Here is a 15,715-nt window from a genome sequence, read left to right on the forward strand (position 1 = left end):
TAAGTCACACGAAGCCTTCTTTACAGGAAGGAAGAAGAGAGAGAGAGAAGCTCATGTAGGAGGGCTGCTGGTTTTCAGAATGCATGGGGCTAGCAGTGACGCTGTACGTAGTGCTGAAGTATCTGGGAAGAAGCAAAAGCTGGACTACGCTGAAGTGCATTTTGTTTTCCTCGAAGTGAGTGATAAAGGGTTTGAAGGTTGGTTGTTTCTAAAGCAGCTGCTGTGAGTAGGTGTTGCTCCCAAGGCTGTGTTTGCCTGGGTGACTGTGGCTTTTCCCTTAACGCTGCAGCTGCAGACGCCGGAGTTACGTGCGTCTGAAGACAGCACATATCGCATGCAAAGGAATCACAGGAAACATGCTTCTTTTTCTTATAATCTCCTCCACAAGGAAGAGAAGACCACGACAAAACAGAACATGGCAAGTACGCAGTGGTCACACATTCCTGTTTCTTTTGCCCTTTAACACTATATTTGGAATGTTTGTTTGATAGGACCATATGCGTCTTTTAAAAACAACGTCTGTCTCCGCTAAGAGGAAAGGCCTTTTTTGGTGGGAGATGCTCTATGGAAACAGGTTTTTCATCTCACTTTATTTCCTCTTGAATTAATGTTGTTACTGTAAGCTAAGCCTTGTTTGCATCTGAATTCAATTAAAGATTAGTCATGGGCAAAAATGGAAATAGGGCTGAGTTTCCAACAGTAGGTCTTTGCAAGAGAATCTGAATCAAACATGCTATAGCCACTAAGGGAAGAACATCAATATTAATTCTCTTGCCTGTTTTTTCTGTCTACCTTTTTAATTCTTGAATCATATGATGATTGTATTCCAACCACTTATTTTTCCTAAGGGCTTCTTTTAAGTATTTCTTTTTCAGAGTGTTAAAGAGTTACATGTCCCTACAAAACAAATGTAGAAGTCAAAAACTCTTTCCAGATAGTAGTACTTTCCCCCCACCTTCTCTCCCCCCACCGTGTGTGTGTGTATTTATAGGTACAAAATATTTTAGTACAGAAAAAAAAAAATCTTATGAAATGGATTTATCAATTTGTGGCTTTCCAGTATCTTAAGGGGGCCTAGAAAACTGGTGAGGGACCTTTTAGGATATCAGGTAGTGATATAACTAGGGGGAATGGAGCAAAAATAGAAATGGGTGGATTCAGACTGGATGTCAGGAAGAAGTTTTACACCATGAGGGTGGTGAGACGCTGGAACAGGTTGCCCGGGGAGGTGGTAGAAGCTTCATCCCTGGAGGTTTTTAAGGCCAGGCTGGATGGGGCTCTGAGCAACCTGCTCTAGTGTGAGTTGTCCCTGCCCATGGCAGGGGAGTTGGAACTGGATGATCCTTGAGGTGCTTTCCAACCCTGACAATTCTATGATTCTATGATTGTATGAACACAGAGCACAGAAAGAAATACAACCGATCTAACCACATTTTCTTTTCTCTGCCATGAACATGTTGTTACAGTCATACACCTACTTGTGCAATTGCTCCTTTGTTTTCACAGCTAAGTCTCCTGCATGGGATTATTTGGCCTTTACAACTAGCCTTTTAGTACAGTTGATTACTGATCCACATAATGAGATCTCATCATATTTGACAGAGTCATTGCTTGATAACTCACGCATCAGAACGTTGATACGAATTATTAGCATTTGCAGTTGTTCAGAACAGGTCAACCAGAATCAAATAGATATTGAACCTTATTTAGATTGCCCTAAATCACAAATTCTTGAAAAGCAAAGCAAACACTTTCTCCAGATAAATGCAGATCATAGTGTTTGACTGGGCAAAATCCAGAGTGTTTTGGATCTGTTTAGCAGCTGCAATAATTACTGGTATTAGAGATGGAGTTGTAATGAAAAACCTGCATGAACAAAGGCATTTTAATAGATTACCTTTGTAAGAACTGACAGTGTAAATACGCATCCAACTTCTTTGTGCATTAGCAAAGAATTTCTGTATATGTGACTGTGTATATATACATATATATGTGATATACTTTTGAGTTTTTGTATTTTAAGGTCCCTTCAGAAGTATTTGTCTGTGTAACTGTAGAATGCCTACTGGATTGTGTCTAGTTCTTCAGCACCAAGAGAGATTCACATCCTTTTTCAGCAATAGCCTGTGATACAACCCAAATACTGGATGAGGCAGTTGAGTGGACCCTTGGTGAGTTTGCAGATGACACTAAGCTGGGAGGGAGTGTTGATTTTCTCGAGGGCAGGAAGAGTCTGCAAAGAGATCTGGACAGGCAGGATTGATTGGGAAAGTTCAATTGAATGAGGTTTAACAAAGCTAATCACCAGGTACCTGCACTTGGATGACAATAACCCCATGAAAGATCCAGGCTTGGGACAGAGTGGTTGGGAAGTTGCCTGGCAGAAAAGGACCTTGGGGTGCTGGTTAACTGCCAGCTGAAAATGAGCCAGCAGTGTGCTCAGAAGGCCAAGAAGGCTGACAGCATCCTGCTCTGGATCACGAATAGTGTGACCACTAGAACCAGGAAAGTGATCACGTCCGTGTACTGGGCACCACTGAGGATGCACCTTGAGTACTGGGTTCAGTTTTGGGACCTTCAGTACAAGAAAGACATTGAGGTGCTGGAGCATGTCCAGAGAAGGGCAACAAAGCTGGTGAGGAGTCTGGAGAACAGGTCTGGTGAGGAGCAGTTGATGGGGCTGGGGTTGTTTAGTCTGGAGAAGAGGAGGCTGAAATGATGTTGGAGTGAGGTGGGTGTACTATCAGGTGATAGAACAAGAGGAAATGTCCTGAAATCATGCCAGGGAAAGTTCAGATTGGAGATTAGGAAAAAAAAATTGTTATTGCAAGAGTGGTCAGGTATTGGAACAGGCTGCCCAGGCATCACTGTCCCTGGAGGTATTCAAGAAAGGAGTGGACATGGCACTTTAGGGCATGTTTTAATGGCCGTGGTGGTCTTAGGTTGATAGTTGGAGTCAATTATTTTAGAATTCTTTTTTAACTGAAACGATTCCCTGATTCTATGAAAAGTTGTCTATTTTAATTCAAGCACTGAAATACATGAATGGAAGTAGGTGATTATGGTGGAAGACTAACCCCTTGTTCTCAGGATATCCCTCTAAGGCACAGAGCTGCAGAAATTATTTTAATGAGGTCTGTGTGCAAGTACAAGCAGAAGGAGGTTACAAGTGGTGCTGGATCCTCTTTGGAAAATCTCTGAGTACATTTTGAGGAGGAGGGAAGAACTAAGATACCATTAAGTCAACGGCAGGTGGTTAGCAGATTCTGGAAAGTTTCAGGTGCATATCTGAAATGAGTGATTGAAAAAGTTCTAGTAACAGAAAGAAAAATACTGTTCATAATATATTACCTCAGAACAAACCTTTTTTATTAAGGAAGTTCTACAGACAGGAGCTTTGAATAGTGGCCTTTGTATAGTGGCCTATCAAGCAGCCAACTTGATGAAAATTTTCCTATGTTGCTCTGAGAAGTCTTGATTTTAACATGCACTGGAAAAAATAGGCTTAAATTGCAGAAATAATCTCTTTTTGTTTCTTTTTACTGGATGAAGCATTACTTCAGAAGGAGCAGAATGAAAGTAAAACCTCTAAAAACCCATGTCTCTGAGGTTTTCTAATCCTCACAATTTGAAGTATCTGTCTCTGAAACCTACTTTTCTTAATACGAACTTTGGTGCAAAGTTTTATTGTAATTCTAAACAAATGTTATTCTATCATCATTATCATCATCCTGAGTGCTGTCTAGATGCCTCTCATTAAATAATTGAGAAAGTGGTTGGGAAAATGCCTATTTTGTCACAGTGCAAATTTCATAAACCAGTTATGGCTCGTATTTATACTTTTTCCCAGAAGAACACATGGCTTCTTGCCATGTTGGCTTGCTTTCCTCAGTGAATCACTCATAAAGGAAATCCAAGTTGTGAAGTAATGATTTGATATTCCCTGTTTTGCTTTTTTATTTTCTTTTTTCTCAAAAACTGTCTTGTGAACTGAACTGATACTTTTACCCCAAACAAGCAAACAGTAATTCACCCCTTTGAACCAAGCATAAAGTTGAACCTTCTTTTGTAATATTAAAAAAAAAAAAAAAAACAAACCCAAAACCAAACCACAAACCAAACAAAAACATATTAGGATGCTTTTGTGTGCTTCAGATAGATGAAAATATGGTTGTTTATAACTAAGACATCTTCTAGGGCAGATGAAGAGCAGAATAATGAAGATGTAGGAAATGGTGGTCTTTTTAATTTTTTTTTTCCAGTGGTAGTAACTATAATGGATTGACAACACTTGCCATAAAAGTTGGTAATAATATATAGGTACAGATTCAGGATTGCCTTTAGACTTTGCCCAGGATCACAGAGATGAAATTCCTCCTTTGCTTAGTTAAAATTTGCTTTCCCTGGGAAATCTTCCTTTCAGTTGCAAGAAAGCTCCAGGGCTCTCCAAATTCTATTTATTCAATCCCTTGTCTCAAGACACCTACATTGTAAGAGTGTATCATGTCTGCTTCAAATTACATAGTGAGTAAATTTTCTTAGATAGAAATCTTCACAGAAATTTTGTCATTTTGTTGGAAATCACTTAGCAATGGCTGAGCAATAGACTGAAAACATCTTGCTTTGCCCATCATTGGAGGATTAGTGGAGTAGTTCAGCTAAATCCTCTCAAGACCTCTGCTCTGGTCTTGGCTGAGACAGGGCTCTTACAGTAATTTTTGCTATTAGATGTAGCAGTTTTTCCACAGCTAAATGAGACAAAAATGATAACTGGGCACAGTGCTACCCATTCTGGTCTGAGAATGCTCAACACAGAACACAGAGAGTGTGAGAGAGTAACAGAAAAGTGCAAGTACGGGTAGAGAAAAAGAATACATGGGAACAAGAAGCTCAATGGACTCTTCAGATGATTTTCCCCATTTATAACTTTTTAAACAGGAATATGACAATTTATATAATATACTGATTTTTATAATATAATAATTCAGTTAAGAATAGTAATGAGTGCTAGAAAATTCACCTGGGAACAGATGCAGCCCAGCACACATGTTTGTCTCTGTGCATCCATATGTATACACCCACATATATGTGCATTTATTTTTACTTAAAAATTCTCTGTGTGCAGGTTAACTTCACAGGGAGCAAAGAATAAATTTCAAAGAGTGCTTCAGTTCTTTTCCATTAACTCTAATAGGGAGAGGTTCTTGAACAGCCTTTTAAGTGATTCCTCTGTACTGCTACTTTGGCTGTATCCAAAGAAGTGTGACCAGCAGGATGAGGGAGGTGATTCTCCTCCTCTAGAGTGTTCTTGTAAGACCCCACCTGGAGTGCTGTGGCCAGTTTTGGTGCCCCCAGCACAAGAAGAACATTGAAATACTGGAGTGGGTCCAGAGGAGGGCCATGAAGATGATCAGAGGGCTGAAGCACCCCCGCCACGGGGGCAGGCTAAGAGAGTTGGGGATGTTTAGCCTGGAGAAAAGGTGGCTCCAGGCAGACCTTGTAGCAGCCTATCTGAAGGGGGCCTACAAGAAAGCCAGAAGGGGATTTTCTACAAGGGCTTGTAGTGATAGGATGAGGGGCAAAGGCTTTGAGCTGGAAGAGGGGAGATTTAGACTGGATATTAGGAAGAAATTCTTTACAGTAAGGGTGGTGAGACATTGGAACAGGTTGACCAGGAATGTTGTAGATGCCCCTCCCTGGAAGTATTCAAGGCCAGGCTGGACAGAGGCCTTGAGCAAGCTGATCTAGTAGAAGGTGTCCTTGCCCACAGTAGGGGTTTGGAACTAGTTGATCTTCAAAGTCCCTTCCAACCCAAACCATTCTATGACTCTAATACGTATGCACTGAAGGTAGTGGTGACTTGAGCAATTCATAATTTCAGGAAGGAAAGGGGAGACCAAAGCCAGAGCTACATAGTAGTACACATGGATGCTGTTATGTCTCTTGGCACAGCCACTGCTAAAATTGCCCTGATGTTGGTTTTGGTTTTTGCAGGACTCTGACTGGAATAAAACTGAGTGCTGAGTTCACCTATTTTTAACCACTGCCTTGGGCTTTTCTTGGAGAATGGTCCAGCAGGTGTGTGAACATCACACATTAATATGAGATGTGGAGACACCAAAATTAATGAGTCCAAAACCAGCAGTAAGATGAACACAGGCAGGCACCTGGATTTGTTATCATGCTAATGGCATCTACTGCAATGTGTAGCACTATGCTAAGAAACTACAGCTGATTAGTAGGTTGGCTTTATGTGGTTTTATCAGGTTTCTTATGATTGGAACCATTCCCTTAATTGGTATGGTGACTAGTCAAGAGTTTTAATACATTAATTAAACTGTAAATTTAATTGCTTATTAGATATTTTAAAAATATAAAGCTCTCACTCGTGAGATTCAATTTAACTTTTTAAAATCTCTTTGTTAACATTTTCAGAAGGCTCTTCCTTTTAGTGTAGGTTAATTTAGTCTCATTTTTGATGCACCATTTTAACTTGTTGCAGGTGGCTAAACTGCTTGTTGCTCAACTCTCCTTTGTTGTGTCTTTTTCACTGTTCATTCCAGGATCATGTTATCTTCCTCAAACCGTGGGTTTCATTTTTCGTAACTTCTTGTAGGTATATATCACCTGCAAGCGTAGGGCTTTCAGGGCCTTTGTCTGGAGTAGCACAGTGAAAAAAAAGACTGAAAAATATCCAGCTCCCATTACAGGAAAAAGTGTATACTGTACTTGTTTTCAAGATCAATTTTATCATGACCTTAGATAGCCAAAATGAGGATTTTGCAGCTTTTGTCTTCTGCTGTAGATCATATATGTCTCCTACCAATGCTGAAAGCCATTCCTTCCAGGTGTAGGCCACAGTGGAAGGAGAGAAACAAGAAAAAAAACCCAAACCAGGTTAATCTATAGAATGGCTAGAGCTATTCAAAAGCAGTGGCATTTTCTGGGTGCAGAGTTGCAATAGACTACTCACAAAAGAATTGACAGATCTCTGTTTTCTGTCAGTTTCTAGTAAGTGAAAGCACCCTTAAAATACCTTCTTGATCCTTACTGAATGGAGGATAGAACTGTAAGCTATATATACAAGCTTCACAGAATGTTTCCATGGTTCTTCTTTCCCAGTGAAAGGAAACTGAACCTCCTGCACCAAGGCCATAGAAGTTTATAATAGCTGAAGACAATGCCTCAATCTATTCACTGTATCTTCTTCCATGGTTAAGCCTTAGTCGTCACTCATGACTTTTAATTAGTCTGAAATTGAATGCAACCCCTCCTCCTTCAGCAGCTCATATTTTTTTCTCTTCTGTAGAAAGGCTGTTGAAAGGAAGCTGAATGCATGAATCTGACTGCTCAGCACTTCTTCCTAGCCATATTTTCTCAAGCCCTTTTAATGGCTAATCGGCCTTTAGAAACGTGTCTGTTTTACTTACCCCTCACTGCTTTTGGCCTCAGTGATGTCATTCTGCTTTACCTAAGCCCCCAGCTTTGTTGAATGGTATTGTTACCCTACATATGGTGAGGGCCAACAGTGCTTGCAATGTTTGCTTTGTAATGCATGAAAAAGACTTAATTGTTCATGTTGTTTCAATAGGCTTTCTGAGTAGAGGTTCCTATTAACCAACTTCTAAAAAAATGGCTGGGGGCAATGGTAGAAACAATAACAACAGCAACACAGAACAACAAAGGTTAAAGAAGGTTTGTAGGTTTACACACTAATGAATGCTTAGTTCATTTAATATGGTTTTAGGCCCAGGAGAGGGAACAAAATCTTCTGTTCTACTCTGTGTGCATTTTTGGTTTTGAGTAACCTCCTATCTATACACCAAATTAAGCCAGTCTTGCCTGCACACGGATATACACACAAGAAGAGTAAAGCTGTTATTGCTTGCAGATGTTTGTCAGTGTGTACAATAAAAGCAGTGTGAGGCACGAGCTGCCCTGCCATCCTATATTGAGTCTGGCATGCGTTTAGCCTGAACAAGCTTACGTGTGAACATTTTATCACCTAGGACAGCCAGCAGAGGCTGCTACTGCGTATTTTTGTCCAAATGGATGTGGGTAGCTATTTCTCATATGATCTGAGTACAGAAATCCAGGAACTCCAATTCTTTAAATTTACTCTAAACATCACAACTCACAAAAGACTTCAAAGACTCGGGTATTTGCTAAAGCAAGTTATATGTCTTAAGGCAGGGAGACTGAAACTGGCTATTTTTACTCTTACAGATTTTTCCTGCCACCTAATCTATCTAACAATTTCCTTGCTTCCTACCCATAGCATAATGACTTCTCCCAATGGAAAGTTTGTGTTTCTCTCCAGACTGTAGCCAGCAAAAGCCACAAAAACAGGGAAGACCATCTTGCAAAATGCCTGTGTTGGCAGATGGGGCTACAAAGATGATTAGGCAACCAGAACATCTTCCTTGTGAGGAAAGACTGAGAGAATTGGGTCTTTTTAGTCTGGAGAAGAGCAGACTGAGGGGGGATCTCATAAATGCTTACAAGTACTTAGAGGGTAAAAAGGTTAAAAATACTGTCAGGAGGATGGGACCAGTCTTTTTTCAGTGTCACTCAGTGACAGGGCAAACGGTAATGGGCACAAACTTGAACATTAGAAGTTCCATCTAAATGTGAGGAGGATCTTCTTTAATTTAAGGGTGGCAAAGCTCTGAAACAGGCTGCCCAGAGAGCTGGTGGAGTCTCCATCTCTGGAGACATTCTAAACCCTCCTGAATGTGTTCCTGTGTGACCTTCTCTAGATGAACCTATCTTGGTGGAGGAATTGGACTGGATGATCTCCAGAGGTCCCTTCAAATCCATACTATTCTGTGATTCTCTGAAACTATGGTAAGGGAGGGTCATAAAGAGTAGGCAGCATCTAGATCCCTCTCCTGAAGTTGTTCTAAATCACTGGGCTGCAGATGCTGTAAATATAGATTGATTCTGTTTGTAGAGGAAAACTGCAGTTTCTAGGGCTACTAACTCTTATTTCAAATCACCACCAAATTGTTCCTGGTTCTACATTGTTACTGTATGAAAGTTATTTTCTTTGCTACATGGTAGAACACTTGAATATTATTTAAGGCAGGATCAATGAGTCCTAGGCTTCTGCTGATACAGCTGACTGCAGTTGGCTCTGCCAAAGGAAGTAGGGTAAGGATGGAGCAACCCTGTGATGCAAGTTGGAGTTTTGCCAAGGGCAAAAACTCACAGCAAAGATCAGCATGTCATAATGTCCTCTGAGAGAGGAGAAAAATTAACATGCATGTTCAGGAAAGATAAAGTGAACAGGGTTAGTGGTGATGAAAGACTTTTAAAATGTTACTGCCTTCAAGTCACATGTTTCTGCAGGTAATATTTCAACCCAAATGTTGATGGCTGTGACATCTGGAAATAATTTCATAACAGAAAGAGCTGGGAGAGAACTGCATGAATAGAATGATAATGCAAGTCCTATGTGTAAGTTAAGAAGTGATCAGTTCTTTTTCAGGGTGGTATTGAATGATCACTGAGGCAGGGGTAGAGAAGGGTTTTGTTTGGGATGAAATCTGGTCACTGAGGGTATTCAAATTACTGTGTTATTCTCAGAACAATTAACTCACAGAAATGATAAAGCTAAAGATCAGTGGTAGCTGAATTTCTGCTGTAAAATGAACATGTGATGTGATAAAACTGCAGAACTTGGAAAATAGTTTCTATACATCTCTGGGTTTTTCCCATTTATTTTTATTTCATCGGTCAATACAGTTTTTATAAATAAATTTTTGAGTTTAAGAACTTATAACAATAAGTTAGTGCAGTCTTTGTGTAGAGCTCTTGACATTTTATACCTAGCTCAGTGGTTAGAATTTAGCTTAGCAGTGTTTTTGGAAGAGTTAGTTTGAAATCATCAGCACTTTTTTTTTCCTAGAGAGAGGAGAGGAAGACAGAAAAGAAAAACATAGAATGGAATGAATAGTCCACTAAGAAGAAAAAGAACATGTTGCCTTATCAATGAACATCAACAGTAAGGCAGGAGGACTTCAGGATAACTGGCCTCCTGAGCTGGTCGATGGGGTCAAGGAGCAGTGTTGTACTCCTGAAATCCATGTGGAATTAGTTCGAGACTTGTTGAGTCACTTGGATATTCACAAGTCCATGGGACCTGATGGGATTCATCCTAGGGTGCTGAAAGAGCTGGCAGATGAGCTGGCCAAGCCTCTCTCCATCATTTTCCACCAGTCCTGGCTCACTGGAGAGGTCCCAGAAGACTGGAAACTGGCCAATGTGACGCCCATCCACAAGAAGGGACGAACAGAAGAACCTGGGAACTCCAGGCCTGTCAGCCTGACCTCAGTGCCAGGGAAAATCATGGAGCAGATTGTCTTGGGGGCAATCACTGCACACCTGAAGGATGGCCAAGGAATCAGGCCCAGCCAACATGGATTTAGGAAGGGCAGGTCCTGCCTCACCAACCTGATCTCCTTCTATGATCAGGTGACAGCCTGGTGGACATGGGAAAGGCTGTGGATGTAGTCTACCTGGACTTCAGCAAGGCCTTTGACACTGTCCCCCACAGCAAACTCCTGGCCAAGCTGTCAGCCTGTGGCTTGGACAGCAGCACTCTGTGCTGGGTTAGGAACTGGCTGGAGGGCCGAGCCCAGAGAGTGGTGGTGAATGGTGCCACATCCAGCTGGCAGCCTGTCACTAGTGGTGTCCCCCAGGGATCAGTGCTGGGCCCCATCCTGTTCAATATCTTTATTGATGATCTGGATGAGGGGATTGAGTCCATCATCAGTAAATTTGCAGATGACACCAAGCTGGGAGCAGGTGTTGATCTGTTAGAAGGTAGAAGGGCTCTGCAGAGGGACCTTGACTGGCTGGACAGATGGGCAGAGTCCAACAGGATGGCATTCAACAAGTCCAAGTGCTGGGCGCTCCACTTTGGCCACAACAACCCCATGCAGAGCTACAGGCTGGGGTCAGAGTGGCTGGAGAGCAGCCAGGTGGAAAGGGACCTGGGGGTACTGGTTGACAGCCGCCTGAACATGAGCCAGCAGTGTGCCCAGGTGGCCAAGAGAGCCAATGGCATCCTGGCCTGCATCAGGAATAGTGTGGCCAGCAGGAGCAGGGAGGTCATTGTACCCCTGTACACATCACTGGTTAGGCCACACCTCGAGTACTGTGTCCAGTTCTGGGCCCCTCAGTTTAGGAAAGATGTTGAATTGCTGGAGCATGTCCAGAGAAGGGCAACGAGGCTGGGGAGAGGCCTTGAGCACAAGCCCTATGAGGAGAGGCTGAGGGAGCTGGGACTGTTTAGCCTGGAGAAGAGGAGGCTCAGGGGAGACCTCATTGCTGTCTACAACTGCCTGAAGGGAGGTTGTAGCCAGGAGGGGGTTGGTCTCTTCTCCCAGGCAACCAGCACCAGAACAAGAGGACACAGTCTCAAGCTGTGCCAGGGGAGGTTTAGGCTGGAGGTGAGGAGAAAGTTCTTCACAGAGAGAGTGGTTGGCCATTGGAATGGGCTGCCCAGGGAGGTGGTGGAGTCACCATCCCTGGAGGTGTTCAAGAGGGGATTGGACGTGGCACTTGGTGCCATGGTTTAGATAGTCATGAGGTCTTGGGTGACAGGTTGGACTCGATGATCTTTGAGGTCTCTTCCAACCTTCTTGATTCTATTCTAAAGTAGTAACTGGGCAATAAGAATTTGATTCTCAGGGTTCAGATCCGTAAAGGAGCTTGCCCATAATGTGAATCTGAGGTATAACCTAATGTTTGTTCATACATTCATAGATTCATAGAATGGTTTTGGTTTCAAGGGACCTTAAAGCTAGTCCCACCCCCCTCTGATAGGCAGGGGCACCTTCCACTAGATCAGGTTGCTCGAGGTCCCATCCAACCTGACCTTGAACACTTCCAGGGAGGGGGCATCCACAACCTACCTGGGCAACCTGTTCTAGTGTCTCACCACCCTTACTGTGAAGAATTTCTTCCTAAGCTCCAGTCTAAATCTATCCTCTTCCAGATCAAAACCATTGTCCCTCGTCCTCTCACTGCAAGCCCTTGTAAAAGGTTCCTCCCCAGCTTTCTTTTGGGCCCCCTTCAGGTACTGGAAGGCTCACTGAAGCCTTCCTTTTTCCAGGCTGAAGAGCCCCAACTATCTCAGCCTGTCCCCGCAGGGGAACTGCTCCAGCCATCTGATCATCTTTGTAGCCTTCCTCTGGACCTGCTCCAGCAGTTCCATGCACTTCTTATGCTGGGGGCCCCAGAATTGGACCCCAGGTGGGGTCTCAGGAGAGCAGAATAGAGGGTTAGAATCACCTCCCTCATCCTGCTGAATACACTTAACTGGAATCTGAGAGAGAAGAGCATTAGGACTCGAGATCTACATTGTGCTTCTGCATTTTTTCTCTGGGTACTCAGTATGCTGGCTGTAACAAACCTTATTCAAGGAACACTCTGTTCTTCCCTGTATGTTACATAAGGGCTTGGGAGACTTGCCTCAGCAGTACTTAAGTCTAACTGTTGGTGTGGAGAATTAACTTCATGTAAATTTTCCTCCCTCTTTGTTTTTAATAAACTGCACGCAGTGGTACTTTTAAAATGCTACTAATTTATGTTTCTTTGGTAGGTGGTGTTAAATCTTTAAGTATCCTCTTTGCTAAAGGAAACAGTGAAACTCTAATATGTGAAAAAAATTGCAGATTCTGACTTTTTAACTTAATAAGGATGGCTGATGAGCAAGTGAAGCTCTGTAATATTTTGAATAAATTAGCCACACCTCAATGAAATTAAAACGTGGTAGATTTAATTTTTGTCTTTAATTAGCCAAGTTGTCAAAATTAAGTCTTAGCCAAATTGAACAATCAAGAGGAAATAATTGGTGATCCAATATTTTTCCTGATAAAAATCAGTTAAAAAAGGAGAATTTTTTTTACAAGTGTTGAAGAGTAAGAACAGTTTGCAGAATATTGTAGAAAATGTTTTTTTGGTAGCATTCTGATAATACAGGTGAGGAAAAAATATTCAAAAAGGTGTAAAAAAGAATTCTTTTCTGACAGAATTCTTGAATTATATCTATTTTTTAATGGCAAAAAAAAAAAAAGGAGTGGGAGTGGAAGAAGAATGCATGTTCATACCCATCCTTGGAATTGTCTGATATTATATCATAGAATGTAAGAATTAGTTTGGTTGGAAAAGACCTCTAGGTCCATTGAGTCTGACAATGAACCTAAGGCCACTCTGGCCATCAAACCATCTCCTGAAGTCCTACATCCACGTTTCTTAAACACCTCCAGGGATGGTGACTCCACCACCTCCTTTAGCAGCCTGTTCCAATGCCTGACCACTCTTTCAGGTCAGAACTTTTCCCTAATATCTAACCTAATCTTCCCCTGGCACCATTTCAGATGAAATTCAAGATATGGAATTTCAGGATATGGAAAAAGATGAAGTATTCAATGACTTCTTTGCTTCAGTCTTCAGTGGTAATCATTTGAACCATACCACTCAAGCTGCCATGGGCAGTGGCTGAGTCTGGAAAGTGAAGAACCACCCAAAGTTAGTGCACATCATGTCCAGGACCACCTAGAAAACCTGAATGTGCACAAGTCCACAGGACCTGATGAGGTACAGCCATGGGTCCTGCAGGAACTGGTGGTTGAGGTTGCTAGGCCACTAGCCATCATGTTTGAGCAGTCATGGCAGTCTGACAGAGTTTGCACAGGTTGGCAAAGGGGAAACATAGCCCCCATTTTGAAAAGGGGAGCAAAGAAAGCCCAGGGAACTACAGAGCAGTCAGTCTCACCTCTGTGCCAGGTAGGATTATGGAGCAGATCGTTCTGGTAACTGCGCTAAGGCTCATGATAGGTAAGTGTTCACACCAGGGCCTTGGTCAAAATGTAGCTGCATTTAAAAAGTTTTTAACAGGTGAAAACAGGCCTTGTAGCTGAAGGAAATTCCAGAAGTGGAATTGTCTTATGCTTGGAAGGGCCATAAACACAGGGGTTTTGCAGAGGAGGACCGAAGGGACATCATGACTAGCCCAGGAAACAGCTTATTGACTTCAGCTTGAAACTTACATCATCCACAAATTCTAGTTTCTTGTGTGGGCAGAACCACTCTCATTTTCTTAAGCATCCTATAAGGTAAAAGTTCTTGCTAGTCTGATTGTGGATGTAGCCATTAGTCTGCATTAGCTGACTACAGTTCTAATCATGAACACAGTTTATTATCTGCAGTCAACAAACCCATTCTTACAGTCTAAAACAATGAATAAATCTCTGTCTCATGCATGATAGAAAGTATCTCCCAATTAAATCATCTTAACTAAGGAGTATATTTAAGGAGACACAAAAGGAGAAAGCAAGCAAGGAAGAATATTTTGTAGTATTTCTGAGAAGTCATTGAAACTGATTTAATTTTATCATGAGCAGTTTCTCTTTGCTGACATGTAGCAGCAGGAGATGTGGAATGGCCCAAACTCTAAGAGTGCTTGAATGACAAAAATCTTGTTCTTCACCTAGCAACAATTCCCTTAAATATGCTTAATCTGGTAATTTTGCTCTTCCGTTTTGCAGGGTTTCTAAAGCTGTTTGTACAAGTCTTTTGCTCAGTGGCTATAACTTCAGACAAATGCTTTGGTTTTTTTCTCCTATGGTCTCGCTGGGAAACATGGCTTGCAAAACCAGGACAGTAGGAGTGGAAAAGACACGAGGCACAACCTGTCTTTTTCTTCTGGGTGTCACACCATAATGTGTGCTTGCCTGCCAGGCAGCATAGTGCAGACTCAATATAAAAGAGCAATTTGCTCCAATCAAAAGTGTAGAGAGGAAAAATCAGTACCAGGAAAGTTATTAAGAAGAATGGCAAAAGCCAGCCTTATGTTACATGATTACATAGATTTTTTGAATTTCCCTCTATCAGGCAGTCTCTCCTTTTCCTATTTCCTGCGCATTCTTATTCCAGAAGCTCCCCTTTAGACGTTTGATTGGTGGCAAGCTCACTTCATGGTAGCCAGCTGAGTAAGATGACCCTCTTCTTTTTTTGCACAGCGTTGATACTGATCTTCATTAGTTTCAAGACAATTTCAATACCAAGGTGTGCATTAGATGATCCTTGTGGTCCCTTCCAACACTGACTGATTCTATGATTCTATGATTTCTCAGTAATGCCATTCAGGAATTATGCCAGGTGGGCTCTTAGCATAGAATTTGCCTGTTAAAAGCTAATACCTTTGTTCTTTGTTTTGTAATTGTTAGGCTTTTTCTGTTTGTTTGGTTTTTTTTTTTTTTTTTGTTTGGGTTGGGTTTTTTCCCCCCCTTTTATTTTCTTTTGCCTGGAATAATGCATTTTCCCATTTAGTCTAATTCAGAAGCTGTTGTCAGGAACATCTTTTCTGATATATATTGTGTACATAGAATTTGTAATACCATAACTACAACTCCAGCAGGCTTCAGTCAATAAGCTGTTGCTAGAGGGGAAGGAATTTAAGGTGGAAAGTGGTTAGCAAACTGAAGGGACACAAATGACTTTTCTATTTTCAGGTCATGCTTTATGACTTTTAATTCAGTCTGTGATTTCCTATTATTCTTAATTCATGTCATAGAATAGTTTGAGTTGAAAGGGACCTTAAAGATCAAGTTCCAATCCTCTGCCACGGGCAGGGATACATCCCATTAAATCAGGTTGCTCAAGTGTTGTAACTGTGTGAGAGCTGAAATCCCCCTCCCACCGA

The sequence above is a fragment of the Indicator indicator genome, chromosome 11 (genome assembly GCF_027791375.1).
Source record: "Indicator indicator isolate 239-I01 chromosome 11, UM_Iind_1.1, whole genome shotgun sequence".
Classification (NCBI taxonomy): Eukaryota; Metazoa; Chordata; class Aves; order Piciformes; family Indicatoridae; genus Indicator; species Indicator indicator.